The 27,519-nt window shown below is 40.9% G+C and overlaps 1 protein-coding gene across 1 annotated transcript in view; it reads left to right on the top strand.

Annotated features, from left to right (window-relative positions):
- The window catches only part of LOC123027556 (von Willebrand factor D and EGF domain-containing protein-like), an 84,050-nt gene that overhangs the window by 16,460 nt on the left and 40,071 nt on the right, over positions 1 to 27,519 (top strand). The window lies entirely within an intron of this gene.

The following is a 27,519-nucleotide window of genomic DNA, read 5'->3' as shown; positions in this document are numbered from 1 at the left end:
GTGAGGTACCAATCACAGATGTATACAAATAAAGTCATGCAGCAGCTGATAGTTGGTGCAGTTACCAGAAGGGCCACTGTAATTGGGTCTGCTTCTTGTGTTTCTGCTTACATTTATCTATCTATCTATCTATCTATCTATCTATCTATCTATCTATCTATCTATCCCTAATCTATACATGGATTTTCAGGCCATCTAAAATTGCCTAGGCCTTCCTAGCCAGCTTACAAAACATAAAATATATTAACAAAGTAAAACACATTAAAACCAATTAAAACATAACTGATTAAAAGCAATATAAAAAGGGCTACAGCATTCTGGCTAAATGTTAAAAAAAATCCTAAAAAGCTATGACTTTGCCTGGCACCGAGAGGAAAATAAAGATGGTGCCAGGCGAATTTCCCTAGGAAGGGAGTTCCAAAGATGGAGAGCAGCAGTGGAAAAGGCTATTTGCCTAGTTGCCACCCCGCTCATCTCCCTGAGATGAGCAGGGAAGTCATAGAAATGTGGGCAACAGCCTTATGCAGAGTCAGATCACCGGTCCATCTAGCCCAGTATTGTCAGCACTAACTGGCAGGGGCTGCCCTGTGTTTCCAGGGACTGAAACGGGGAGCCTTAGCACGGTGTTCTGCCACTGAGTTATGCCCTTCCACAAAGGTAAAGAGTAAAGCTATCCAAGACTCATGGCATCCAAACCTTTGTTGTCACAGAGCTATGGCGGAACATTGCACGTTCTGTTACTGCCTCCTCCCAGACCGCACAGTGCTGATGAGGGCTGCGTAGAGGAGGCAGGCTGCTCTTCCCCAGAGGCTTTTCTGGGGAAGCACCCTCAGTCTCCAAACAACGCCTCTGGTGGTCATTGAAGGCTTTCACTTAATCCTGCTCCTTGAACCCCATTGCCCTCACTAGTCCTGGTCTAATTAAAAGGTGTCCAAAACACCAAGAGCCCGAAGGAACATGTGTAACTGGAAAGACAAAGAGGTCCTGAGTCCTGAAGAATGGGAAAAATGCATAAGCAACTTGGAGATCCAGCCTGTTCTCCAGATTCAATCAATACATTCTTAAACTAGCCCTTCAGCCTTTTTCTCTCTCCTTTATTTTTTATGTCATAATTATGTAGAGAAAGTGTACAGGTAAACACTTCACCAGCAGCAATGCTGATCTCTAATTAGAGTGTATATGATGCTCACAATAGCCTTGTTTGCTTTGACAAAGAGCTAATGAGGGAAGGAAGCAAATAAGAAACAGAGTAAGATTCTGGAAAAAAAAAGCAGAGTTAAAAGGGCAGGAATACAACTTTCAAGACTGTTGTGTCCATGGCCTTGTTGCAGCTCATAACTGTCCATGTGAAGTAACAGTGGCCTAGGTGAGAAGGTCACTCTGAGGGCTGATTTAGTCCAAAGAAGGCCAAAGGAGCGCAAATGTCAGATGTCGCCTTTGTAGCCTCTTCTCCATTTATGAGTGGCCCTTGCTCTTCATACAGAAGGAACTGTAATCAAGCATTATATTTGCTCCCAAATCCTTCAATAATCAAATTTGGAATAACGCTAGCTGATTATAGAGTACAATTTGCATGCCTTGTCTGGAGTCTGAGTTTCCCAGGGTAGTGATTAGCATGGAGAAAGTGTATAATAGCCCACAATGTACTACTGAATGAAATCCTTTGCTAAACAGACTTGGCAGACTGACTTTGGGGGAAAAACTGAACCCAAGCAACATGGTTAAGAATGTCCAGACATCTGATATTTCTGATGATCTCACTTTCTTGCTACCCATTTGATTCTTTGTGAAATCTTCCAGAGATAGGCAGCCAGATGCACACAGGCCTGTTTCCCAGCCGATAAAAGTTAACAGAATTTATGATTAAATTGTTACACAACTCTGCCTTCTGGACAGGCATTCCAGAGATTTCGTTTTCCCCCTATCTCAGGGGTGAAACTATGTCACAAACTGAAGATTAAAAACAGAAAGCAAAGGTTATGTTAAATATCTCACTCTGTTTACATTTTATGCGTCCTGGTTTTCATCCTTCTTCAGTCCAAAAGGGTATATACTCACACCTTTAACTTTTGTTCCCATAGTGCCATTAGAACAGAAGGAATCATAGAGTTAGGAGTCTCAGAGATCATCTGTTCCAACATTCTGCTTAATGAAGGCATTACAATGTTGTCCACTCTGCCTGATCCTTTTTCCTAAAATCAAATGCCCTCCTCCTGTGACCAATGTGTGAGTGTGTGTGTACATATAGGCCCTTTAAAGATGCACAGACTTTAGAGCCTAAGACAGCTGCCTCAGAAAATTGATTGATTTACTTTGAAATAAGTCATACTGAAAAGGTGACCTAGATGGTTGGTGTGATTGTTCCTGAGCATCTTCTTGGTGGTAGAGCTTGATAGCTCTGTGAGATACCCTGGAGGTGACAGTGATAGAATAAATCAGGAGACACCTCAAGTGCAGATGAAGGAAAGCTCTTAGCAGAGGCTATTGAACTCTGGTATGTACCTATAGTCAAGCATATAGGGAAATGTTGCGACATACAGGTATATGAGGGAATGTTACATGGAGATGGGTAGAGACCTGTTCTCCCCTGCAGAGGAAGGCAGGATGCGCTCCAACGGAGCAAAGCTCAGGGAACCAAGGTTCCATTTGGATGCCAGGTAGCATTTCCTGACAGTTAGGACCCCGAGGGTGTGGAATGGGCTTCCACAAGAGGTGGTTGAGGCCCCATCGGTGAGGGTGTTCAAAGATAGGTTGGACATGCACATGGTGGGCATGTCGTGAGCGAAGCCGGCTGGTGCCGGAGGTCAGACTAGATGGTCCGGGAGGCCCCTTCTGACTCGCTCTGTTTCCATGTTTCTGTACTTGGAGGCAAGGCGAGCAACAAAGAAACAATGTCTTGCTGCTTCTGTCCAACCTTCTCTATCTGACCCACCTGTCTCTAGGGTCATCTGGGGCCTAGTGCATGCTGGCTCTGTGAACATCTTAGAGCCATCTGAGGCCCATTGCAACATATTAGTTGGCCCCTTCCAGGATAAAAGCTCTTGCCTCAGCTGGAACTTTGACTTCCCTGTCGTCACAGTGGAATCAGTTAAGATATCCACAGCCGTTTTCTTGGAAGAGTTCCAATTAGTACAGTTTGTGGATGTTGACAAGGTGCTTGGATAGGTTCATGCAACCACATCTGTACTGTATGCTTACCCCCCTTGTCTAATAACAGGGGGCTAGCAGGGAGTGGGGGGAACAGCCAGCTGGGCCAGGAAAGGGTTTAATGCCTCTTTATGGGAGGTAGTGGTCCCATGATGGTGAGGCCACTCCTAAAAAACCAACCAAACCAAACCAAACCTTTAGTGACTTGGCAAATCTAAATAATTTTTGGTCAGCGGCAAGTACCCCCTTCCTTGATAAGGTTCCTTAGCAGGTGGTAGCCTCCACCAGACCAGCCTCAAACATTCTGGACATCCAGTATTTACTTTGGGTCAGGAATACAGAACCTCAGCCCTGTGAAGGCTTGCACCAGATCCAAAAGGCCCACTACTTCCACAGACCATGTCCCTTCTGGAAGTTGTAGAGTTTGTGGAACATGACTAAGTCTGGATACAACCTAGAACATCACTTTACTGTTATATGTGTTTGTTCAGTTCTGCAAAAGACAGGGAAGACTGAAAAAATAAGACAAAATAATGGTGAACTTTTAAGGTTTTAAGTTATAACGATGAGGCCCTAGTATAATGCATCTCAGTATAAATAAGTGTACACGAGCACTTGTTCTTACCATTTTATATCTTCATATTATTAAGATATGTTGTAGAAACCTGCATGAATCACTCCTTGTAAGTTATAGCAAGATTATATGGAAAGCACTGCTCAAAGGCTGTGGCATTGCATGCATAGGCAGAAGAAAGAAGGAAAACACTTCCAGATGCACAAGATGTAATATTTTTAATTGAACCCAATGCATTTTGCACAGAGTTATTCCTCAAGGGAGCCATGAATATAAACAGTGCAAACCGTTTATGCACATTATACTAATGAAACATAAAAATAAAACTTAAAAATAACACCCAATACATTTAGCGGCAACTTCTGTTCTCTATTGTAAAACCAAAAGTGAAAACAGATCAAGCAGTGCAGTGCTGTGTAATGGAAGTTGCTGCATCTCGAGACATGTATTTTCATGCACTTTGTGTCTTTACACTCCTTCTAGCACATTTAGTATGTCCATCTGTCTTCATCCTGACATAGTGAAACTGCAGGGATGGGTCATTGTCACTGGATGTTGTGGAGGATGTAGGGAGAGGAACCTCCACTGTTATCTCCAAACAGAGGTTGGAAATTACATACAGAATAGCCTGTCCTGCTGCTTTGCTGCTCTTCTATGGGGAAAGGAAGCTGGGGGAAGTGGGGCCAGAGCTGTCTGAGACCCCCTCACCTCACCCCCTCGACATTGGCTTCACGGTGCATGAGATTTCCCGGGATTGTTCATGACAGCTAGGAATTATGGCAGTTGCAGTACAAAACACCAGGAGGACACCAGGTTGGGAAAGGGTGATCTTCTCTGACTAGCAGCAGCTCTCCAAGTTTTCAAGAAGGGCCTTTCTTAGTCCTGCCTGAAGAAGCCAGTGATTTAATCCGGTACTCTGTGTATAAAAGATGGTGCATTCCATCATTGAGCTACAGCCCTTCCTGGTGGCTTTAGCTGTAGCTGCTAATCCTGATTCTAATGTGAATTCTTGGTTTTACTTTGGATTCCCCCCCTCTCCGCTGCCATGTTCAGAAAGATGCAGTTGGAATTAATTCATGTTAACATAGCAGAAACAAGCCAGCAAATTATCACCTAAGGTAATAAATGTAATGACAGTCAGTATGTCAGAGAGATTAGAATGGGGCAGCCTGGCAGATCTGTGTTCCAATCTCCACTTACCCATGAAGCTCACTGGATGACTTTGGGCTACTCACTGGCTCTCAACCCACTCACAAGGTTGTTGTGAAGATAACATGGAGACAAGGAAGATTATGAAAGCCATCCTGCGTTCCTCACAGGAAAAAGGCATTCTAGAAATAGAATGAATAACTACTAATCCTTCCATAGTCCAAAACCACACAACATTGCCCTAATTCCAGTAAAATACTGCCCAGGTCTTTAACAGGTTCCACATTTGTACCACTGCAATGACTAGAAGCAGAATGAGGGTCCCTAGCTTTATAAAGTGCATTCAATTTAATTCATCTCTGGACAATTAGGATACCTCAGAGTAAATGCTTTATTCCCAACATGCAAGAATTCGGCCATTTGGATGACATTAATATTAATGAATCACACTGTTGAATCAATATGCACTGTAATGAAATTATCCTGAAACTGTATGCTTTGTTTGCTTGTTCGTTCAAATTAGATTGCAATGGTAAAGATAAACAAGGGAAGCAAAATTACTTTAAAATCAATAGACCTGACTACCATGCGTGGCTATAGGTGATACCTCTATATTCGTTTCTTCCTTTCCACTTGTTAAAGATTGCTTTCTCAGAACATGCAAAAGGTTTGTTGCAGACCAGGAAAAGCTAACAAAAGATATTTAGACAGCCTGCAGGCTTATTCTTCTCATAAGTAATTAATAACTTGAAAAGTGACGAGGGAGCTGCTCTGCTTACGTGAATTTCTTGCATCCGGGTCTGAGTTGCCACCCTAGCCATGTGCCAGACTCGACCCTGGGTTTTATATGGATGATGTCCAGCTTTATGTCAGCCTGACTTAACAAACATTTCCAAGATTTATTTATAGGAGAAATGGCTTTTGAAGCAACCCATTAATGTGAACAAGGTCAGTGGCTATTAAAGAAATTATTAGTTTAATCCAGGGGTCTCAAACTCGCGGCCCGGGGGCCAATTGCCGGGATGGGCAGGGCACGGGGAGGGGCCCTGCGGCCTTCAAAGTGCCGGTGGCGCCCGGGCCGGCCACCGCGGTGCTGGAATACTTGATGCAGCCCATCCTCACCCAGACTCTACTTCCAGCGGCCCTCAGGTAAGTTGAGTTTGAGACCCCTGGTTTAATCCAAAATAAGAGAATAGTGCTGAGAAAGATAAGTACAGGGTTTGGACCAATGAATAGACAGCTGATCAACACAGATCTGATGACTGAGATGAGGTTTATTACTGCACTGGTTGTATTATTTATATTGTTCATGCTGTGGAAGCCCATATGCTAATTACTATCATTTTTTTACATGGCATTAATATCCCATCTTCCTTCCTTTTGCAAGGAACCCAAAGCACCTTACATTTTCCTCTTCCATTTCATTTTATCCTCACAACAACAACCCTATAAGGTAGGTTAGGCTGACAGTCTGTGACCTGCTTGAAGTAATCCAGTATGTTTCCTGGCCAAGCAATGCCTGGATCTCCTGAGTCCCGGTCTAACACCAATCACTACACCACACTGGCTCCAAAGTCAGAAATATACTTTGAGGCACCACCCAGTTGAAAGACGGCGAATACAGGTGCCAAATGCCTTGATAAAAGTTGTGTTTCGATGACAGGAGACAAAGTTTCTTCTGCACTGGCTGCATTGCAGATACGGCTTGCAACCCAGAAGCCCAAGGGCTCAGTATTGTGGCCCCTGTCACACAAAAATGCACTGCATTCTGTGAAGCACGATCAATGAAAGTGGCAGTGATGCTGTGCCGAATACCTCTACTCATAAAACTTAAAATGTTAGGACTGCAGAGAGCAGCGCGTGACAAACACAATTTGCCACAGCATCAGTTTGCCCATTTAGAGTGAATCCGAGCAAAACCAGGGCTCCACTGTAGTTGCAGATGGGACAGCGATGTTGCAAACTGTGGGAAAACAAAGTCTTTGGCAGCAGTCCTCGTAATACCATTTCCATTGTCGCTTAACTACTGCTGACAGCTGTTTGGATTGCTAAAAGGGATGCAAAATTGTGTTCATGTGAAAAATCAGATGCAAGTCATCCATCACACCCTGTCCTTAGGGTGGAATAGTTTGGGGAATGATATGCCAGGTCAGCTAGTGAATCCTGCTCATGCTCTTCTTACTCCAGCTTTCCCTTGACATTAACATACAGCATAGCACTTTGGGAAGGATGTATGAGAATCTCATTTTTGCTTGCAAAACTTGTGAGCATGACCATCTGAAGCTCCAAATGTCAGCAGAAGCACTTTATTCATTTATTTACTGCGTTTCTATACTACCCCAGTAGCTCAGAGGACTCTCTGGGCAGTTTACAGCCATTGAAACCTCCATGTACAACAATAAAATAGCAAGAAAAATTACAAAAGGCTAAAAACATGCTAAAAATGCCAACGACATTAACTCCATATAAAAATTATAACTCCACAATGCAAGCAGCAGCAGCAATACAATATTAAAATGTAAATATATAAAAATTTCCAACAATTAATTTTTAAAATATCTGGTGAATAAAAAGGCTTTTGCCTGGCTCTGAAAGGATGCTAAAGATGATCCAGGTGTACCTCTCTTGGAAGCATATCCAGAGATTGGGGTGCCACCACTGAAAGGGGCTTTCTCCTGTTTCCCACTCCCCTAACTTCTTTAGTGGGAGGTTCCCTGCAAAGGCCCTTTGTGGCGTAATGGACAGGAACACATGGGAGCTCACATTCATGTCATTCCCATTCACCAGCTCAATTTGTGCACATTTTCTGAGTAGAGTAAGGACTCTTGTTTTAGTCAGTAGAGGGGATTTGTGCAAATTTGGGAGATTTGTGAAAATCTTCCATTTGATTGCTGCTCAATTTGTGTAATCTTCCTGTTCAAGCATGAGAATGGAGCACAGTATGAGCAGCAAGGCAAGGTTCAGAGAAGCCCGATACCCTCAAGATGGCCTGTTCACCTTCACTGAAACTTTGGTACCTCATGGAAAGACTACCCCTTATGTTCTTATCCATGCTTTAAGCTGATCTATGGAGGCCTTCCCCTATGTGTCTCATCCTCTGACATATATAGTGCGGCCCTGAGAGAAAAAGGCTCCTGATGGTAGGGCTTAGGAGAGGTAGAGTGCTGTAAATTCAGAGCCCTCTGAGGATAAAGAGTGCGACTCTGGATGGAATGGAGGGGGATCAGATAGGCTGCCTTCAGTTCCTTGCAAGAGAAAAAGGTAGGATATAAATGTTAATAAATAAACCCATTATAGCACTATAATGCCCACAACAAGGCAATAACAGCGCCTCTTATGGGTCAGGGAAACTAGTGAACAAATGTGTTCAAGAGGCATTTAAAATTTGCCGCTGTTTCTGCCTCTCAAAATATTTGTGGGAGAGTGTTCCAGAGGGCGGATGCCACCAACAGGAAGACCTGTTTATCTCCTACTATCGGGCAACATTCCCTTGGTCACATAATGCGCAGGAGGTCTTTCTCATAAGATCTCAGGAATCAGCTGGGTATATACAAGGGAAAATAGTCAGCTAGGCATTGTAGTCCTGGATTGCTGAGATTTTGCACAGCAATGGGGAACCTTGAACATGGCACTGTAATTAGCAGGCAGACATTTGATTACTTATTTCAAGTAGCAACTCATCTGCTGTTGTCTTATACTAAAACACACTGTAGCTTCATATAGCCCTACATTCCCATTTGAGGCACTTCTCCAGGGCCCAAGACCAAAGGTGTTCATACACCTGCTATCGCTTCCTTTTACCTAAAATAGAAGAACTTGGGATCTCCTGCATGCAAAGCAGGTACTGTTTCCCTTTGAGGCACAATCCAGTGTGTTTGCACATGCTGCAGAGCATCGCATGTTTCCTAATTTGAAACTATATTTATAGACTTTGATGAAAGAGTTTAAATCTTGCTACAATAGTGATATTTTGGATGACAGAATGTGTGAATAAGGTGTGAAGAGTGCTAGCACTGTACTGATGAATGAATAGGCAGTGGGTTCAATGGAAAGTTGGAACTTTCGTGGGGGTATGTCTAAAGAAAAGTGTGGTGAAGGGGGCTGGTGGAATCTGACAAGTTCTGAAAAATGAAACAAGGGATGGATTCTATGAACAGATGCAAGACATGGGCTTGTGAGGCCAATGGTGCTTTATTGCTCCGATGACAGATCCTTTTGAGAACAATCCCTGTTACCCAATTATCAAACAATATCACCTCTTTTCACAGATGCAAAGGGAATTTTAAGGGCACGATGATTCCACAAAACCATTTATTGTTGGTTTCTCAATATCTTAGTATCATAGTATCACAGTATAACTTCAACCCCAATCCCCTAATTACTTCCAGATACCATTCATCTATCTCAGTTTCACCCCTAGGCTGAAGCAAAGGTTAATGAAATTCGTACTTTCACTTGAAGCAAGACAAAATATGTAATGTATTCTTCCTATTATACTGAATGTGACCTGTTTTTATAGGTAAAGATAAACTTAGTGCTAGCTGTAACAGACTCTTATATCCAGGAAAAGCAGATTTCTATTTTAGGCATCCCTGATGTCAAGTGAGTGCTTTGTATTATAAGATACATTCCTAAGCAAGAGTTTGGCCAACCTGACAGATGAGAATTTGCATTAGAGTGGGCTGACCTGATGTTCAGAACACATTTATGTGTAGTGATATATGTATGTGGAACATACATACAGGTAGTAGATTAAATACGTTGTGCAGTGGCAATGTTTGTGTTTGCGTATAAAACTCTACCAACCTGTACTCTGAATGGAGAACTCATGAGAGGGAGAGTTTTCCTAGAACAGTATGAGAGTCCATGAGACCAGTACTTGATTTCTAGCAATTGCCAGCCAGATCCTTCCAAGTGAACTGCAAGTAGGCATAAGGGGGACAGTATGCCCCTAGCATCTAGTATTCTGAGAAGGATGCTAACACTGAAGTACAGTGCTGGTATTACTATGGGTAATAGCTACGGATGAGGAGAACCTGAAAAAAATGTTGCAATATGGAAGGCTCCTGTTCAGGGTTCCAGCCAGTCAGCCATGCCCTCTGTTCCATTTCCCCTCTCCTATTCCCATTTGCCAGTCCCAGCAGGCATACAGCCTCCTGTGGCCAGTCAGCACACAGTCCTCCTTTGGATGTTCTTTTTTTGGGGGAGGGGGAATGGGGGAGTCATTTGTTCTGATGAGGTTTGCCCAGGTGTGCTGGTACACTCACAACTCTGTTTTCTCAGTGATTCCTCTTTGGCTACAATCTTGTCTGTACTCGCCAACTGTGATTCTGTCAAAGGAAATGACAGCCATGTACTCCATGAATTTGCCCAGTCCTTTGAGAAAGTAATCTAAGCCTGTAGCATTTGTTACAGCCTACGGCAGTGAACTGCTTCACCTTTGGAAAATAATATAAAGAGATGCTGGAGTTTCTTTTTGAGCATACCTATATTGGTAGAAAACAAATAAAAGCCATGAAAGCAAACTTCCATGGATAGATTTTTGTATAATGAAAACCGGCAACTTTCAAATATCAGCTTTGCAGAGACAACCACTGAATAATGAACAAAGAATCAAAGGATACATTTATTGTATGTTTCCTTGAATGCTCATTTTTCTGGTGGCTTTTCACTTGTTTGGGGGCACAGGGAGAGTTAAATACATGCTACAGCTAGAAAGCCTATTAAAATTCATGCATTAACTATGATTAAAGCTTGATGCTGTTTCTCAAAGTTGTATTGTTCAGCCCTTGTGCTGCTCCAGGGAGGAACCCTGGAACTCCAGCTCTGAGTCAGATTGCGAAGCTGCAAAGTCTGGCACAGCCTTAGGAAGGAAGGCTCTTGAGAGCTCAGTTCTAGAAGGCCTCTCAGCAGAGAGCAAATGACAAGCAGAACAACAACACAGCCTTTGCTGCACAGCTAAAAGACCTGACCTTGACAGAGACCCTGCTTCTCAACCAGGGGTATCGTCCATGGAAGCTGAAGGTCTCTGTGGTGCATCATGAACAGAAGAGAATGGGTCAGAGACATCTAAGGTTTCCTTAGCAGGATCAAATGTTCAGTAGTGAAGTTTTGGGTCCACCCTCCATATTTAAACCAGAGCAACTGATAGTAGACTAAGGTGGAAACAACATTCTGCTATCCCGGGAAGCTTACTGCTTTCACGGGAACTGTGAACTTACTGGAATTTATTATTTGTGTTGGACCCAGGAATGATTGTTGAGATGCTCATGAACCTACATTTTGTCAAGGTACTGTCCTGCCACTGCACTGTCTTAACTGTTGTTCATTGTAGATATATCTTACTGGCCGCTATTTAGCTCATGAGCTAGAAAAGATCGTCAAGCATAAGGATGTTTCATCAGAAACTAAGGTCAAAATTATCCCAATATGATGAACATGGAACATGGTGGTGGAGGAGAATTTTGCAAATACCCTAGGCTGACAGAAAGACAAACAAGTGAGTGCTAGATCAAATCAAATCAGAACTTTCTCTAGAAGTGAAAATGACAAAGTCAAACCTGTCATACTTTGGGCACATCACAAGAAGGCAAGGCTCACTGGAGAAGAGTTTGTGAAAGTCAAAGGCAGAAGAAGAAAAGGAAGAGCAAATATGACATGGATTGACTCCATAAAGAAAGCCACAGCCTTAAATTTACAAGAGCTGAGCTGGGCTGTGAAGGACAGGGCTTTTTGGAGGGCTTTCATTCACAGGACTGCCATAAGTCAGAGATGACTTGACAGCAAATAACAGCAACATGATTGCTAGGATTTTGTTGAAAACAAATTGTATACATGTAGCATGATTCAATACTTTATATTTTCCATGGTTTCCAATAGAATTAAATTTGTTTTATCCCATGTCATCAGAGTCACTCATGGACATCTGTTGCAAAGATATGTCCCCCATTACACTGAGACCTTTCTATGGATCTGCTAGGAGGCAGTACTAACTACATTTTGTCTCCAGATACAGGAAAGCATTTACATTACATCATGTGAGTGTACTGCACTCAACTATTTTGGAAGATGCAATGGCAATCCACATGCAAATTTTATATTTATTGTATTATATCAATTTAATACATTTTGCCCTGGGCAGTTCAAAACAATTAAGATTCCATAAAATACAATATAAAAGTTTAAAACTAAAGTATAAAACAAAATAACCAAATGAAACCTAGTGACAATACAAAGATTTAAAACACGGTAACAGATGTAAAAGAAAACACACTGAAAAACTAGAATGTCTGGGGAAATATAAAGGTCTTCACCTAGCATTGAAAAGAGTGCAACATAGGTGTCAGGGGAGTCTCATACAAATTCTGCATGCCTGTTTGCTAGTGAAGAATTATGAATTAGACAAAATGTGTTACTGCATGCTTTTTATAGAGATCAAAGAATTAAACTTTTTTCTGTTTTCACTGTCCTTTCCTAGGAAAAACTTTAGCATCAGCTGTTGTTGCCATGGATACACCATCTTATGCTACTGAATTGATTGCAAATTTTCCATTCCAAGCTATTAAGATTAGAAAGAACTCTTACAGAATAGTTAACGGGCACTGGTTGCTTTTAATATTGGTTAACTTTGATAGAGGAAATCTACTCAGACTTGTTAGTTGGCCTTTTTCCTCTACTGCATCAAATTATGCTAGGATGCAACCTTATGCATGTTTAGACAGGAAAAAGTACTACCACTTTCAGCATTCTGCAACCAGCCTTTTTTTTGTCACACTATGAGCCGAATTGTACCCAGATTTTGTGTATATATTTAAATATTGAGAGCTGTAAACTGTTAATAATTTTGATTGAATTGTGTTTATGGAAATATGAAATTCAGAGAAGGACTAGCCCAATTTGGACCTAGGTTTCTCAGCCAATAGAGTATTCAGTTCCCAAATAGTCCCTTAATTCCAGAGACTGTAGGCTAATATAGGCCATCTCCTACTATATTCTTATGGCAAGAGAGGGATTTAACTGATTTTAGCAATGCTTTAGTCCTAAAGCATCATATGGTATCCTATTGGTTTGGTCTGGGGACTTCTGCTTTAGCATATACCAAGCCTTCTCAGCATTTGTAGTTTGCCCATAACACAAGCATTTTAAAACAACTGGCATACGGTAGTACAAGATAGCAATTGGAAAAGCTAGATTACCTTTTACTTAAGACTTTGGTAAAGCAGGGATAGCATATCAAGCTTGTCTATATTCCACTGTTTGAAATTGCTAAAGCTTTTGATAATGGATTATTTTCTGTTTTCTAATAGAAAATAGACTATTTTCTATTTTCAAAATATTTGTTGAGAGACATAGGTAGCATTAATCTCCTTGGAACACTTGTGAAATATCTGTCTGAGTTTTGTTTGCCTCTTTAAAAAATATTTTAGTACATACAGTTTAATACTGCAAAGGTATTTTTGAGATCTACTCACCTTGCATACATAACCAGGTCTTTTTGTACAAAAGAATCCAGGGCACTTATGTGTAGATTCTAAATTCCTTTGTTTGTACAAACTCTGTTTTCTGGCCTTTATTTATTCAAAAACAAACCCTTAATAAAAGCTTTATAAGCTGTACAAGTACCACAGATCACTTTATATGAGACAGCTTGAATACTAACAGTACTTGGTTCATAGATCTTGCATTTTCCATCCCCTTTATTATGCCTTTGTTTTTCTTGCAGTAACTAGAACTCTTTTTAATATTGTGAGTGGATGATAATTCAGTTTGATATGAGAGGTGGATGCTATAAGTAATATTTCTAGTCTTTCCAAATGTATTTCAGTTTCTGTCACTGAAACTCTAGACATTTGCTGCAGTTCAGTGGCAGTCGCCACTTTTTCCCTTTGCATTAATGATGTTGCACCAGAGTTTGTTTACAATGGTGTCACATCATTAGTGCTGGCACAGTGCCAATAGTGGATACTAAGCCATGGCTGAGGCTCTGGCATCTCTGTGCTTGGATTAGCGATCCGCTCCATACGTAAACTTTATTGTGACATACCAACAAGATGTATGTCAGATAGGCATGTGGCAATGCTAGTAGTCATTTTCTGTTGCATAATGATATATATACATATGTTTATATACATATGTTTGAAAAAAGGTGAAAGAATGTTGTTTCTGGAACTATGGCTCAAAGGTGTTTGTGACTATCTTTGAGGCTACAATGAAAATCAGAAGAAAATGCTCCTAGAATTGAGAAGCACCAGATGATTCCTTGAACTTGCCAGCACATGCTAAAAAGGCAACCTACTTTTTTCCTTACTGGAAGTTGATAAGATAGAATCACACGAGGTGTTGACAGGATAATTGTGTGCACCAGCAGAGCCATAATTTCTCCTTTGAAAATCCAGCCTTTCGGATTATCATGCCATCTCTTGCTGTAATATCATAAGACACTGCTGTTGCAGTCTAAGCACTAACTCTGTCCTGTCTAAAAGCATCTTTATATGATGGATGGTATCAGACATACAGCACAAGTCACCAACCTACTCACAAAATGCTTCCCCCCTCTTTTTTTTTTTTTGGTAACATCTAGCTGAGTGTCCTGCATGAGCTGGTTCCATTTCCTTTGCTTAACTCATTTCCACCGCTTCTGTGGTGGGATGGACACTCGACAAACTTCAGTTACAAAGGGTATTTCTTCTGCTGAAGATACTTGGAGGATTAGAGTGGGGCCTTGTGAACACTTAGTTTTGGATGAAATGCATCATTTTTGCTGCTACCTTGATTATGTTTTTGCGGGTCTATTATGTTTTTAATTGTCAATACACACTTGGAAGATGGTTTAATCACAGTAAATAATTATGATTTGTAACTGTTTGTGAATCATCTTGAAATGTTTCATTACACAAACATCCTTTCCATGGTTGATCATAGAAAAACTGCATAAAAATAAACTGATGATGTTGACTAGAAGAACAGGTGGAGATGGAGAGGATGCATTTGTCCTGCACCATTTTCTGTACCTTTGGTGCCAGATTCCACCTTTAAAGGGCACCAGATGGAACAAAAAATGTACTTTTTCCTTGTTTTGTGACATATTGTTCTCTGCAGTCTACATCTGGCCTTGATATCCTTCTCTGGATATGTAATTAACAGGGCGTTTTTGTTATTATGGGAACCACAGCATGAAAGAGCATTACAGGTCAGCAGCTGGAAGCATAACAAGGATTTTAGATGAAACCAGATGAATTGGATTCCCTTTGATTCTCACTAACAGGCTTCCATCTGAAGTCTTAAGTAGATTCTTGGAAGCCTGATATCTTTCTGCTACTTCTGGTAAATTATCAAAGACACGTAAAGTAATCAAAGGGCATATTATACAGAATGGAAATGTCAACATCTTTTTAAAAGAGATGCTAACAAAGTAAAATGAAAAGCGTGGCTATAGGGTGGTATAAAAGTAAATGTACTTACCCAGAAAACAAAGTTATTTTCATGCTTAATGAATGCCTGCATTTTCATAGTCTTGGTATCTATAAATGCCAGAAGATAACATGTTCAAAGCCAGGATATAAAAAACTGAGTTCATTTCCCTGAGAGCTTAGCACACATAGACAGACCAGACAAAGAAACTTATCTAACCAGACCAAGGGCCGCTTCTAAACAGTACATTTCCTTTTCAATCTGAGAAAAAGTTCACAAGAAAGTAGTCATTCAATGGATTCAGAAGGCTGAGTCTGAACTCAGCCCAAAGGCCCAAAGGCGTCACAAGGCCCAAAAATGAATTCATGGGGTTCTCACAAAGATCCTGGACAATAGTCCCGTCTCAAACTGGGGAGACATAAAAAATGGGGTGCTGCAGGGTTAAGTCCTGGGCCCAGTGCTCTTCAACATTTTTATTAATGAATTGGATGCAGAAGTGCAGGGACCGATTATCATATTTGCAAATGATTCAAAACTGGGTGAGGTGGCTAAAGCCCTGGAAGACAGGAAGAAGTCTTGATAGTTTAGAATGCTGGGGTGAAAACAACAGAATTAAATTCAGTAGGCACAAATGCCGAGTTCTGCACCCAGTACTGTGTCCAGTTCAGGGAAATTTAAGAAAGATGCAGACAAGCTGGAGGGGGTTCAGAGGAGGGTAACAAGGATGATCCAGGGTTTGTAAACAACGTCCTATGATGAGTGATGGAGTGAAATGGGCATGTTCAACCTCAAGAAGAGAAGACTGAGGGTTGATTTGATAGCAATCTACAAGTACCTGAAAGGCTATCATAAGAAGGAGGGATAGGATCTTTTCTCTATCATCCCAGAGTGCAGGACATGGAACAATGGGCTCAAGTTACAGGAAGCTAAATTGCCACTAGATATCAGGAAACATTTCCTGACTGTTAGAGCAGTATGACAATGGAACCAATTGGCTATGGAAGTTGTGATCTCTTCCACACTAGAGGCATTCAGGATGCAACTGGACAGCCATCTGAGAAGGATGGTGGAACCTGGTGCCCTGCAAGATACTAACAAGGGGTTGGACCTGATGGCCTTCTTGGCCCTTTCCAACTCTACTCTTCCATGTTTCTATGATTCTAAGCCATTGCCCTTAGGCAACTTTCAGTCCCAGTGCAGACTGATCTAAATCAAATAGTCATTATAATATGGAAGTTCATATATATTGGTGCTTCAATTGCTTATCAGATGTATTTTCAAAAATTACTGTTTATAAGTGTTGTAAAGTTAGCTACTGACAACTGCTGATAAAAACAGGCCACGACAGAGGTTACAGAATTAATCTTTTAATCCCATACATTGGAACATGAACTTTTATCTTAACATGCTGGCCAGGCACGCTTGCTGAATGTTTCCAGTCTTTGATGTACTGGGTGTGATTTCCATTTTATAATCAGCTACATGTGGGAAAAGAACTAGAACTACTTGGGATATGATCAAAACCTGGTTTTAAGAAATATTTGGTGTTAGGATGAATCAACAGTTCCATGTGGAATACAAACTTACTTGAACCTTATTAGATAATAAAATCTTTCTTGATATATTTGGGAATACACACCTGGAAAGCAGTAGAATAGCACTTTGTAATACAGGAATTGAACCCTATATTACTAGAGCTACATTACTAGACCTATATTATTACCTATTAAGTAATAGCACACTGTAGCCAACCAAGTGTTGTTTTAATTAGATAATAATCAGGCTGGAAAACCAACGTAGTGCACAGGTTAAGTGGAGGCTTGCTTTTTTTTTATCTTAATTGAGCATAAGCTCTCATGGCCCTGATTTAGGTAGGAATCATCACAACCCGTGGAGGTATATTAAACCTTCCCTCCCAGCATTTTTGCCTGAAATGCCTTTCCTGCTTCTTCAGGGGAGTCAACAACAGGGAAAAAAAGTCTCCATGAGCATCAGTGGAGGTATTCCCTCCCTTTTGTTTTTTCCATTTCCTTTTTTATTGTTTTACTCCTCCTGTTGCAGGGGACATTTTCATGAAAAAGGTGGTAGTAGGGAAAGGTTTCATCCTCTCCTTCCAGGTAACATTGTCCCTGATCAGAACTGGGATTATGCATCTTTCCCGTAGAAGAGCAGTTCCCAACCTTTTTGGCACCAAGGACCAGTTTCATGGAAGACAATTTTTCCATGGACCAGGGGAATGGTTTCAGGATGATTCAAGTGCATTACATTTATGGTGCACTTTATTTCCATTATGATTACATTGTAATATATAATGAAATAATTACATAGCTCACAATAATATAATTATTATTATATTCGGCGATGGGTGCGGCATAAAAATGTTATAAATAAATGCTAGAGGCCCAAGACCCCAAAGGGCCTTGCAGCGGTGGTGCAGGGCCTCAAACAGGCCTAGTGGCCTGCCGGTGGCTGTCCCTGCTCCCTCGCACTTCGCCATGTTTTGCGCCGCATGCCAGGCCTGCTCAGCCTCCTCGCATCTCGCTCACTCCACCCTCCCCGACCTGCTTCCCAGTTCCCTTGCCACTTGCACGTGCCCTCTCCGGCTTCTCCATGCCACTTGCCACCTGGCTCTGCCTCCGCCACCACTGTTCCCTCCTCCTTTTGAGGCCCAAGACCCGAAAGGGCCCTAATTAGTCTGTATTTGCAGCCGCTCTCCAGCAGTGACGCTATCACAGCAGAGCAGCCGCAACCACAGATGAAGCTTCTCTCCGTTGCCTGCCGCTCACCTCCTGCTGTGCAGCCTGGCTCCTAACAGGTACTGGTCCACAGCCTGGGGGTTGGGGACCCCCGCCCTAGAGCACAGGCAGGCAACTCTGTGCTGCATGGCTGCACTAGCAGTCCTCGGTCCCTTCAGGTCAGTGGGTACATCTGGAGAGTCAGCCGAGTGCTCATACAACATGGCTGTTATCGTGGACTTGGTAACTTACGCAACACTCAGTGACAAGTTGGGGTGGGCCCAAACATGGAAGCAAACCCAAATAATATGTGGCCAGAGGGTAGTCTTTCCCAGCATGCAGCTTTCCAGTTATATAGCAGTCATTGTAACAATCCTAAGAAAGAAGATCATGGAGTTTGGGTAAACCAGTAAAACCAAACTGGTTTGGGTAAACCAGTAAACCAAAAACTCTGTTTGGGTAAACAGAGAGGTTTCTCTGAGGACATACATGTCCGCAGATACCATGTTAGAGATTTGGTGGAAGAACAATCTACCCAGTGGACATTAAATATTATTATTCCAAAAGCACTGAACAGCATGGTTTTTATCAATATAAGTACAAGTTTGTTAACAAGGATAATGAAAAGCAATACGCTGTGCTACAATTCCTATCCAGTACCTAATGCATTTTACCTAATCTGGTCTTCTTCAAGGGCAAGTACGCTAAATATGAAGGTTTATATGCATACATAAATAGTTACTGCCAAAGCTGCTTACACAAAAACAGCTATAATGCAGATTAAAACCATTACACTCTACCTGCTATTCTTTTAAAGTAGTTTATAAGCCAACTAACTGTACATGTGGAAGCATAAAAAAACTCTTCAGATCAGACACCGAGAAGTAGATTCAATCTGACAAAATTGCTTACAGTGTATACTAAGAAACACCCATCAGGACCTCTCATGATCCAATATCTCTACTACAGATACACAGCACTTGTGAAAGAGGAGAAAACTTCCCCTCATCTTAAACAGCAGAGAACGGACACAGAAATGAGCTATCACGTTAGGGGGGTGGTCCTTGCCTTGTGTCCCTCCATCAAGCAGTGGTCATTGCCACTCACTTTGGGTCAGCAGATATTGGCCTACTGGGCATCCATCCTCAATGGCAGATGTTTTCAGTCAAGCGGAGGGGTCGTTCCCATCCAAGGCAGTAGAGCTTTTTAATAAACATATGAGGCACAGTCCATGGTAGCTTTGCGAAACTGTATCCAGTATATTGCTAATATAGGTATTTTAGCACAGCATAATGTTGTTTATGATCTTTGTTTGCAGGCATCTAAATGTGTTGATAACGATCATATTTATGAATATTCAGCATCAGTATTCTTTTCTGAATACTGAAAACTGGATCCTTATCCTTTCTGAATGATGTTTTACATTGATTAGTTAGATTATCCCAAATTATTCCACCACATCTGTATCACTGTTGTTGGGTATCGCATCTTGTTATTTTACTGCTTTGGAAACCCCAGTGTGACACGATTAGCGCTGCGTACAGTTTACTCCTAGTTTTCCTACTACACGGAGTTTCTATTCTTGATCAATTATCCCCTCCAGTCCCCAACTGCTCACTCTTTGAATGTGCAGTTGTGCGTTGCAGTTGTGGAATGCTCTGTTATGAATTGCTCGGGCCCAAAGTCCAACACAACAGTGTCTGTTAACCACGTGGCGCTACTCTGACTTGACACATTGATATTCCACAGGCTATTTGAGAGAGGCAAAAAGTCTGACACTGGCCCTGCCAGGGATAAAACAGACATTTTAAACTTCATGGGTAGGTGAATCCTGCTTGACCAGGGCCAATTAAGGGCAGGGAAATGGTGAAATGGTTAAGCAACCTCTTTCTCCTTCAGTGCGCTTCCACTCTAATTTCCCTGCTCCTAAAGCAGGTTTACTATTTGCAAAATACACAGTTCGTGTAATTCATAGTTAGTGCCAAAATATGGCAGTATTTGAGTGCAAGCCTTTCTTTTTATTTGTATAAATGAGGCTGGATGAGTTAGAGCATAGACAGAGGGAAATATTGCCAGTCCACTGTGGCACTGGTGTGGGAAAATATTTTGATTCTTGAATTATAATTAGACTCCATTAAGGTTTCTGTATGGAAATAACAAGGATTCTCAAAGGAGGAAACAATAAAAATCAAATTTCCATCTGAATGCAGACCCTTGTATTCTAAAATCAAAGCCTATTTGTCAATTTTGCTTGTGTTCTTTAGGAAAGAAACATTTGCAAGGTGTATGTTTAGCTGAGATTAGGCTGTAAGAACCTGTTAATTTTGCTACACTTCTTCATTCCGTGAGATGAAAAAAGCAGGCTAATCAATAATTATAATTATACTTTTCATTGATTGCTAAGACACCTTTAAAGGCACCTTCATTAATTTAGAGTGTGAAATTTACAAGATATTAAAATTATCTCATGTCAGAGGAATGAGCTTTTTTAATTCAAGATTTCTTGTACTTTGAATCCAGTAAGAGAGATGGAATTTCATTTTTCAGAGACTAGTGGCACAAGGGAAAAAAGAGGTGCTTAACATGGGATATACCAAAACTCTAGTTAGCCAGAAATCCCAATTGTTTAATTGTCATGATAGTGGTGTTCAATCTAGTCAGGGATTTATTATTCAGAAGCCAATCAAATCTAATCCAGCCATTAATGCAGATTGGTCCATTCCCCTTCTTTGTAATGGAGATATTGTGCCCTGTGACGAAGCCGCATGTTTCTGGGACCACTTATTAACAGCTTTTCTGGTTACCGTATTGCTTTGTATCGGCTTGATGTGGCAAAAGTTGGCCTATCCTGGGGTCTTAGGACTGATGCAGGAATGACTCTCAGCACAAGGACTTATGCATGCTTGTGCTCTTTTGTTTTGCCCGCTTCTTTACCTGGTGAGTCTAGTGCAATCAAAATACTCCATTCTACCTTAAGACATGCCTATCAAGGATTACAATTTATATATTTAAGCATCTTTTGATCCGCAATTGACTTCCATTTATACATATTTTCATGCATGTATCCTAAGCCTCTTTGCTTCATATCTTGGCTCAGTACATGTTTCTCCTTTTCCCCCCCCTAAGAACTGAACATCTGCAGGAAAAAATGTCTCAGTATTTATTTTTCTACATCTGGTTGCAAACCTCAGTATGTAATTGTGGTGTGTGTGTGTGTGTGAATTACTCTTGGGAAAGCTTGACTATAATAGATGTTTCATATCCTCTATGCAACCATTTCTAATCTACACATGAGGAACAGATATTAAGCTCCAGCTAACAGGCGAGCATATGAATATGAATAGGTAATTGTTTTCTCTGCAGCTAAAGAGAACACAGCTGCCCAGTGTTTCTGGCAACAGCATGTTCATTACTTTTTGGAAGACCCAGGATGATGAGTGACCTTCCTTCTAGGCAAATAGTTCTTTAATATTTTATGCAAGTTTAATGCTACTTCCAAACATTGTACAGTGATATTTTTATACAGAGAAACCAGTTGATCCCTGATCCATAATATTTCGCTACTGAATGAACTTGTATCTTTATTTATTAATTAATTTATTTAAACTTCTCTAGACCATCCCTTAGCAAGTTTGGGCAGTAAATCAATCATCAGTCCATCAATCTTCAAAGCCACTTTTAGGTTTCAAAGATGTTTAAACCATTTACATTTGGGCAGTCCTGTTGACCTAAGTGAGCTACTCTGGAGAAATTTCTTTGATGGTTGCACTTATTTCTCACAATCACAGACTCAGAAACGAATCTATGGAAAAAACCAGTGTCTCTTCCTTCCAAATAATTGCGTTTTGAATCCAGGTTTTAATCTACTTCTGAATATGGGTGATTCTATTGCAGCTGTAATGTCATCCAACACATCAGCAGCTCATTACACACAGATCATGTTGCCAACAGCATCACACGCTCTTATTATGATGACAGAGTGCTAGGAATCTATTTCTGTTTGCTAATTTTTAGAGTTCACTTTTCACCTGTCCTATGAAAATATTAATGTACCATAATGAGAGCAAAGGCTTTGAGATATCAAACCTTCTGAGTGCTTTTTTACTGCATTATGAGTAGCTCTGCTGAACTGTATATTACAAGGTTCATTTTCCACATGAAAAATCAGCTATGAAGGGTGGGAAAAGCTCTGGAAAATGCCCTATCTTAGCAGCATTTCATGTTTTTCTCCCACCTGCTTACACTACCAGGACAGTGCTATTCAAGTGCTATTTTTGAGCCTTCACTTCTTGCTTTCAGTACCAGTCCAACAATCCAGGTCACGCCGATCAAAGGCATAACTTAAAGTTATGGCCACATGTATTTACGTATATGATGCCATTAAGCCGATCAGGTTTGCCTACATGAGCATGTCAAATATTGTCTCCTTGAAATTTCTGATAGCATGTTTTACATAAATTTAAAGCCCAGATTTATTTTTTAAAACATCACTGCAAATTTTTGCATCATGAGCAAGTGGAAGCCCCCTTCCATTCTCCATTCGGAGTCATTCCCACCCCATCACACCAGCCTCACATTCCTTCCACCTGCCTGCCTCTGTGCATTTCAGTGGTCCTCAGGCTGCGCAGTATAATATGGAAAATGCTCTGTTCCAGTAGACTACACTGGGAGAGGTGAAAGGGAGGGTGGTGTCCTTCCCCCAGCCCTGCTGAAGACCTGCACATGTATGGACACCCTCCTTCAGTCATCACCACCAGCAGCTTCTCCACTCCAGTGAGGGAGAAGAACAGAGAAGTGGATAAGGCCCTTTCCACCAGCCCTGCAAAAAGACTTCAGCTTTCATCTGCCCCCCACTCCTGCTGCCTTCCTTGTGTGGCATGTCTTTTAGACTGTAAGCCTGTGAAAGGAGAACATTTGGCTTAACTGGTTGTTTGTAAGCCATGTCAGGAGCTGTTTTATTTGAGGAGGTCACTATGCATAGATAGATAGAGAGATAGATGGAAGCCAAGCAATCTGTCCATTCAAACTGGAAATGTATAAAAACTACTCTGCAAAACTTCATACTCAGGCTGCTCCAAGCAATGGAGAACAAATTCAAAAAGAATATGTAATTTTAAGCTCAACAGTTTAATGAATCAAACAACAGAAGAAAGGAATAATCAGTTTTCTCGGATTAATACCTCATCAGGAACATGTGGAAGAAACAGGAAGGGCCTTATGCCTATACATATGTAGAGCAAAACATGATCAAGTATTTATCTCCATTTTCCATTGTATTCCAAGCATTTTCATTCACTACAATAAAAAAGGTCTCTAGATGGCATAAAAGATAAAAGAAAAGAAATTTGTTAAACCAAAAATAAGATGTAGCCTACACATGCACCAGCAAAGAAGTAAAACGGAACTATCTGCAGCACAAATGTTGTATAAATAGCACTTAAAACCACATATATATCCACATTTTTCTTTTAAAAATGCTAACCATTTTCAAAAGTCTGAAGGGGGGAAATGGGTCTTCACCTGAGATGGAAAAGATCACAACAAGCCGGACAAGCCTCTCCTGGGGGTGGAGGGGGAATTCTACAATCAATTCCCACCATGAAAAGCCTTCTTCCCCAGTAGCCTTCAGCCACACCTCACCTGGTGGTTTCAGAAGATGATCTCCTCTTCCCCGTAGGTGACTTTATTGGTGTAATGTGATTGTATTGCCCAGTTAAATTCTGGGCTATGTTGAATGATGCCAGGAAGTACCTCCTGACAGTCAGGACCCCGAGGGTATGGAATGGGCTTCCACTGGAGGTGGTTGAAGCCCCATCAGTGAGGGTGTTCAAAGATAGGCTGGACATGCACATGGTGGGCATGTTGTGAGCAGAGTTGGTTGGAGCCTGGGATCAGACTAGATGGCCCGGGAGGCCCCGTCTGACTCGCTCTGTTTCTATGTTTCTGTGAAAAGACTACAACGGTTCAGCACATGGGTTATCTCTATGCAGCAGAGAGCTCAATGGACAGATCTTCTACATGGAGGAAATGCTGCTATATGGAATAACTTTTAGTGGTATGGCCCCTAAATGAAGCTACCTCCTCAAGCTAAATGAGGTGGTAGCTTCCCGGGCCTCCCAAATAATATATGGGAAAATAGAAATTAAATCCTGTTTGTGCCCCTTTTAGAAGCTGGACTCATCTTTCTGTGTTCACTAAACTTCCAACCTTTCCCTACTAGGCTCCTCTGGTGAGCAACGGAGCAGAGTTAGGACAGGTCCAATGGTGTACATGAGAGTTGAGATAGGTGGTCTCTTGCTTTGCAGGGTTGCCCTGGTTGCCTTCTCTCCTGTTGGGAAGCTTTGGTACAGTCAAGATACTGGTTTACCAGCTCAGCAGCAGCTTCTGAATTCTGAACCAGCTTTTTCATGTCCAAAGTTACAAAGCAAATTTCCAAGTCAGAGCAGACAGCCAGTGCTTCAGAATTTAGAAATTAAATCCTGCTTGTGCCCCTTTTAGAAGCTGGACTCATCTTTCTATGTTCACTAAACATGTAGGCTGCATGCAATCAGATTGAACAACATTATAATCAACCAAACAACCATTTTCATTAAAAAGCAATTACAGGTTGCAATGACTTTTACAGTTACCCTCAGAAAAGGAAGTATAACTATTGTACTAAAGAGTTTATCCAAGTAAAGAAAAGTATGAAATCTGTAGCACTATTATATTTAAAAACAGGTCAAGAGTATTTCTGTTGAATAAGAGTTTAAACATAATTTCAGAATACCAATCAGGTAACCTGTCTTTTTAAGCAATTTGGTACAATAAATAACAGTTTAGAAAAACCATAAAGACAGGTTTTTAACAATAGAGTGGTAATGAGCTTGTATTATTACAATATAAGTGCATAGTTTCAGTACGAGAGTTTACACTGTCTCTTTTGTAAACCTTTAGAAAGCTTCATTTTCAGTCTTCTAAAGCTTTAGTCTGATCAGGTCCTTCATCTCCATAACTAGAAGTACAGCAGCCCAAAGTCTATCTTGCAATGTAAACACTTAGAGATAACTCTATAAATCTCCTGGTAAGCTGATGACAGACAGTTCTGGCTCTTTCTGCCCTTTTGCTCCATGATAAGTTTGCTCCATGATCTTTTTATCTACCTCACAATCCACCTTTTTAATTTATTTTTAGACTTATTAGCTGCTGAATGAGCCCAATGGCCCTCTAAGTGGTTTACAATCCATAAAACATACAACAACAATAAAAAACAGTAATTGCAAGTATAATACCAACAACAATAAACCAAAACCCATCCTTCATGCTGAGGGGAGCAGAATTCCACATAAGTAACATTTATGTTCTGGAGGCCCATTTCTTCCTTGGTCATACCAACCATGTATACTTACAAGCCCCCAACCCAACTGTTTTGGACATTTGGGGATTTTAGAAACTATTGTGGGTGTCACCCCCACAGTGGCTTCGATTGTGGATGTAGGTAGTGACATAATGGCTGGGTTCAAACAAGACTACAAACCATGGCATTTTTTAAAAACTATTGTTGTGTTCTCCAAACCTAGTCATGGTATCTCGCCATCCTAATTTTGGTCTCTAGAAATGATAAGAAGCACTGGTTTGTTCTATGGTTCCTCCATAATACCCATGGCTTTTTGGATTGTCTAACTCCAGAATCATGGTTTCCATGATGCTGATATGCAACTACCACAGAATCACCTGGAAAGAACAATCGCAGGAGCCACTCCTGCAATGCAGCCTCTAGGTACAGACCAATGAGGAAGGGACAGTCAACCAAGGCAGGTAACAATGCACCTTGGGACTGAATTTCAGGCATAGTGGCTGATGGGATACATGCCAGCAGTGAGAGGACTGAATATGTAGGATGGAAACCACAACAGGACAGAAACCACATGTCAGGAACATCATGATTAAAAAGAAAAATCCTGTGAAACATTGTTTATCATGTCATGTGAAGCCAACCAATGGCTACTGTGGAAGTTGGACTAGCTGAAAGTTAGCTAAAAGTGGTCTGGGTGAAGGAAGTAGCAAGGCTAAAGGCTAGGAAGAGGGCAAGCAAATTAAAAGGACAGAGGGGAAAGAAAGAATAAGTCTAGATGCTTAAAAAAGAACAACATTGCCTTAACGTTTTCCAAAACTTTTATTAAAACTAATTTTTAAAAGGGGAAGAAGTTTTGTGGGCACGGTAGTGGTCTCTGTATGTATTATGGCACCATATCATTCTGTTCAAAACTCTAGATTTTTTTCTGTAATGTATCAAAGAAACATTTCCATGCCATGCTTAGAGTAAATCCATTGAAAGCAACTGGATACAAGTTAGCTAATGTGTCTTGTTAGTTGATTTCAGTAAGTCTCCTCTAAGGCTGAAAATATCTGGATCGGATGCCCTTTGGCAGTCATATGGCATAACTGTGGCATACCAATGGCACAAAGACCAGCAGCTTCTCAATCAGGGCAACCAAACACAACACTTTTGTTACCAAATAATGTCTGTAATGTCCACATTTTGAGTAGCAATTTCCAGTGGTTTCATGGAAATGAAGAGTCTTCCCTAAAAAAGGACAATCATGCTTTTAAAATAACCAGCGAGCATGAAATCAAAACACAGTGGTGTACTGTTTCTGAAATCAAAATGGAACAAACAGATTTGCTTTCTGTTACTTATTTTATTAAAGCATTCTGAGCATTGTGATGATACATTTTTCTCTGTGTTAATCTTGTCTCTGCTACCAAGACATTAAACTTCCTAGATTAAAACAGCTGATGCAATCTCAACCTTTTTGATATTATGCTTGTAAAGCTAATAAGAAAAGGGGTGAAATGAAATGATATATGAACTTCACCAAATCACTGGTAAAACACTAAGACACAGCTGCACCAATTCTTGATACTGTTCCTTTAACACAGTTGGAGCACTAGGGGGATCAGAAACAATTTGGGAAATGACATTTGAAATATGGTCTTGGAGAATGCCATGCATATTTTCTTCATTCAGTGATTTAATATAAAGCATTCCCGATTTCCAAGTCAAATGATGGTGGCTCTAAGTGACATCTTTGCATATATAAACTGAGATAGTGAAAAATCATACCATTCTTTCAACTTCTTACATCATTGCCAGTAATAAAGATTTCACAGTGTGAAATTATCTGACGGTTCCAGTGGTGATGAATGAGGAAGATGAGACTCTGGCGCATTCTTCTGTGGCTGCCTTTGTACTTTCACTGCTTTCTAAAAAGAATTGGGTTTGTTCAATAAAGGAGGTAGAAGGAGCCTTTTATATTACAAGATCCTGGTTCTTTACACAATACATAAATACCATCGTTGTCATCTTCAAATAGGATGGATCAGCAAAGTGACTCAGGGTTAAACAAAAGATGATTTTTAAATTCAAAATATGTATTTCCCGCTTTTACTTCCAAATAAGTGCAGATTGGGACCCTTTTTTGGGCTTGTGGGAGTTTAACCCTTTCTTCCTCTTTAGCCCTA

The sequence above is a fragment of the Varanus komodoensis genome, unplaced genomic scaffold, assembly GCF_004798865.1.
Source record: "Varanus komodoensis strain SLA01 unplaced genomic scaffold, ASM479886v1 scaffold32, whole genome shotgun sequence".
Taxonomy (NCBI): Eukaryota; Metazoa; Chordata; class Lepidosauria; order Squamata; family Varanidae; genus Varanus; species Varanus komodoensis.
Note: the sequence above shows the minus strand (reverse complement) of the source record. Positions and strands in the feature narration are given on the sequence as shown.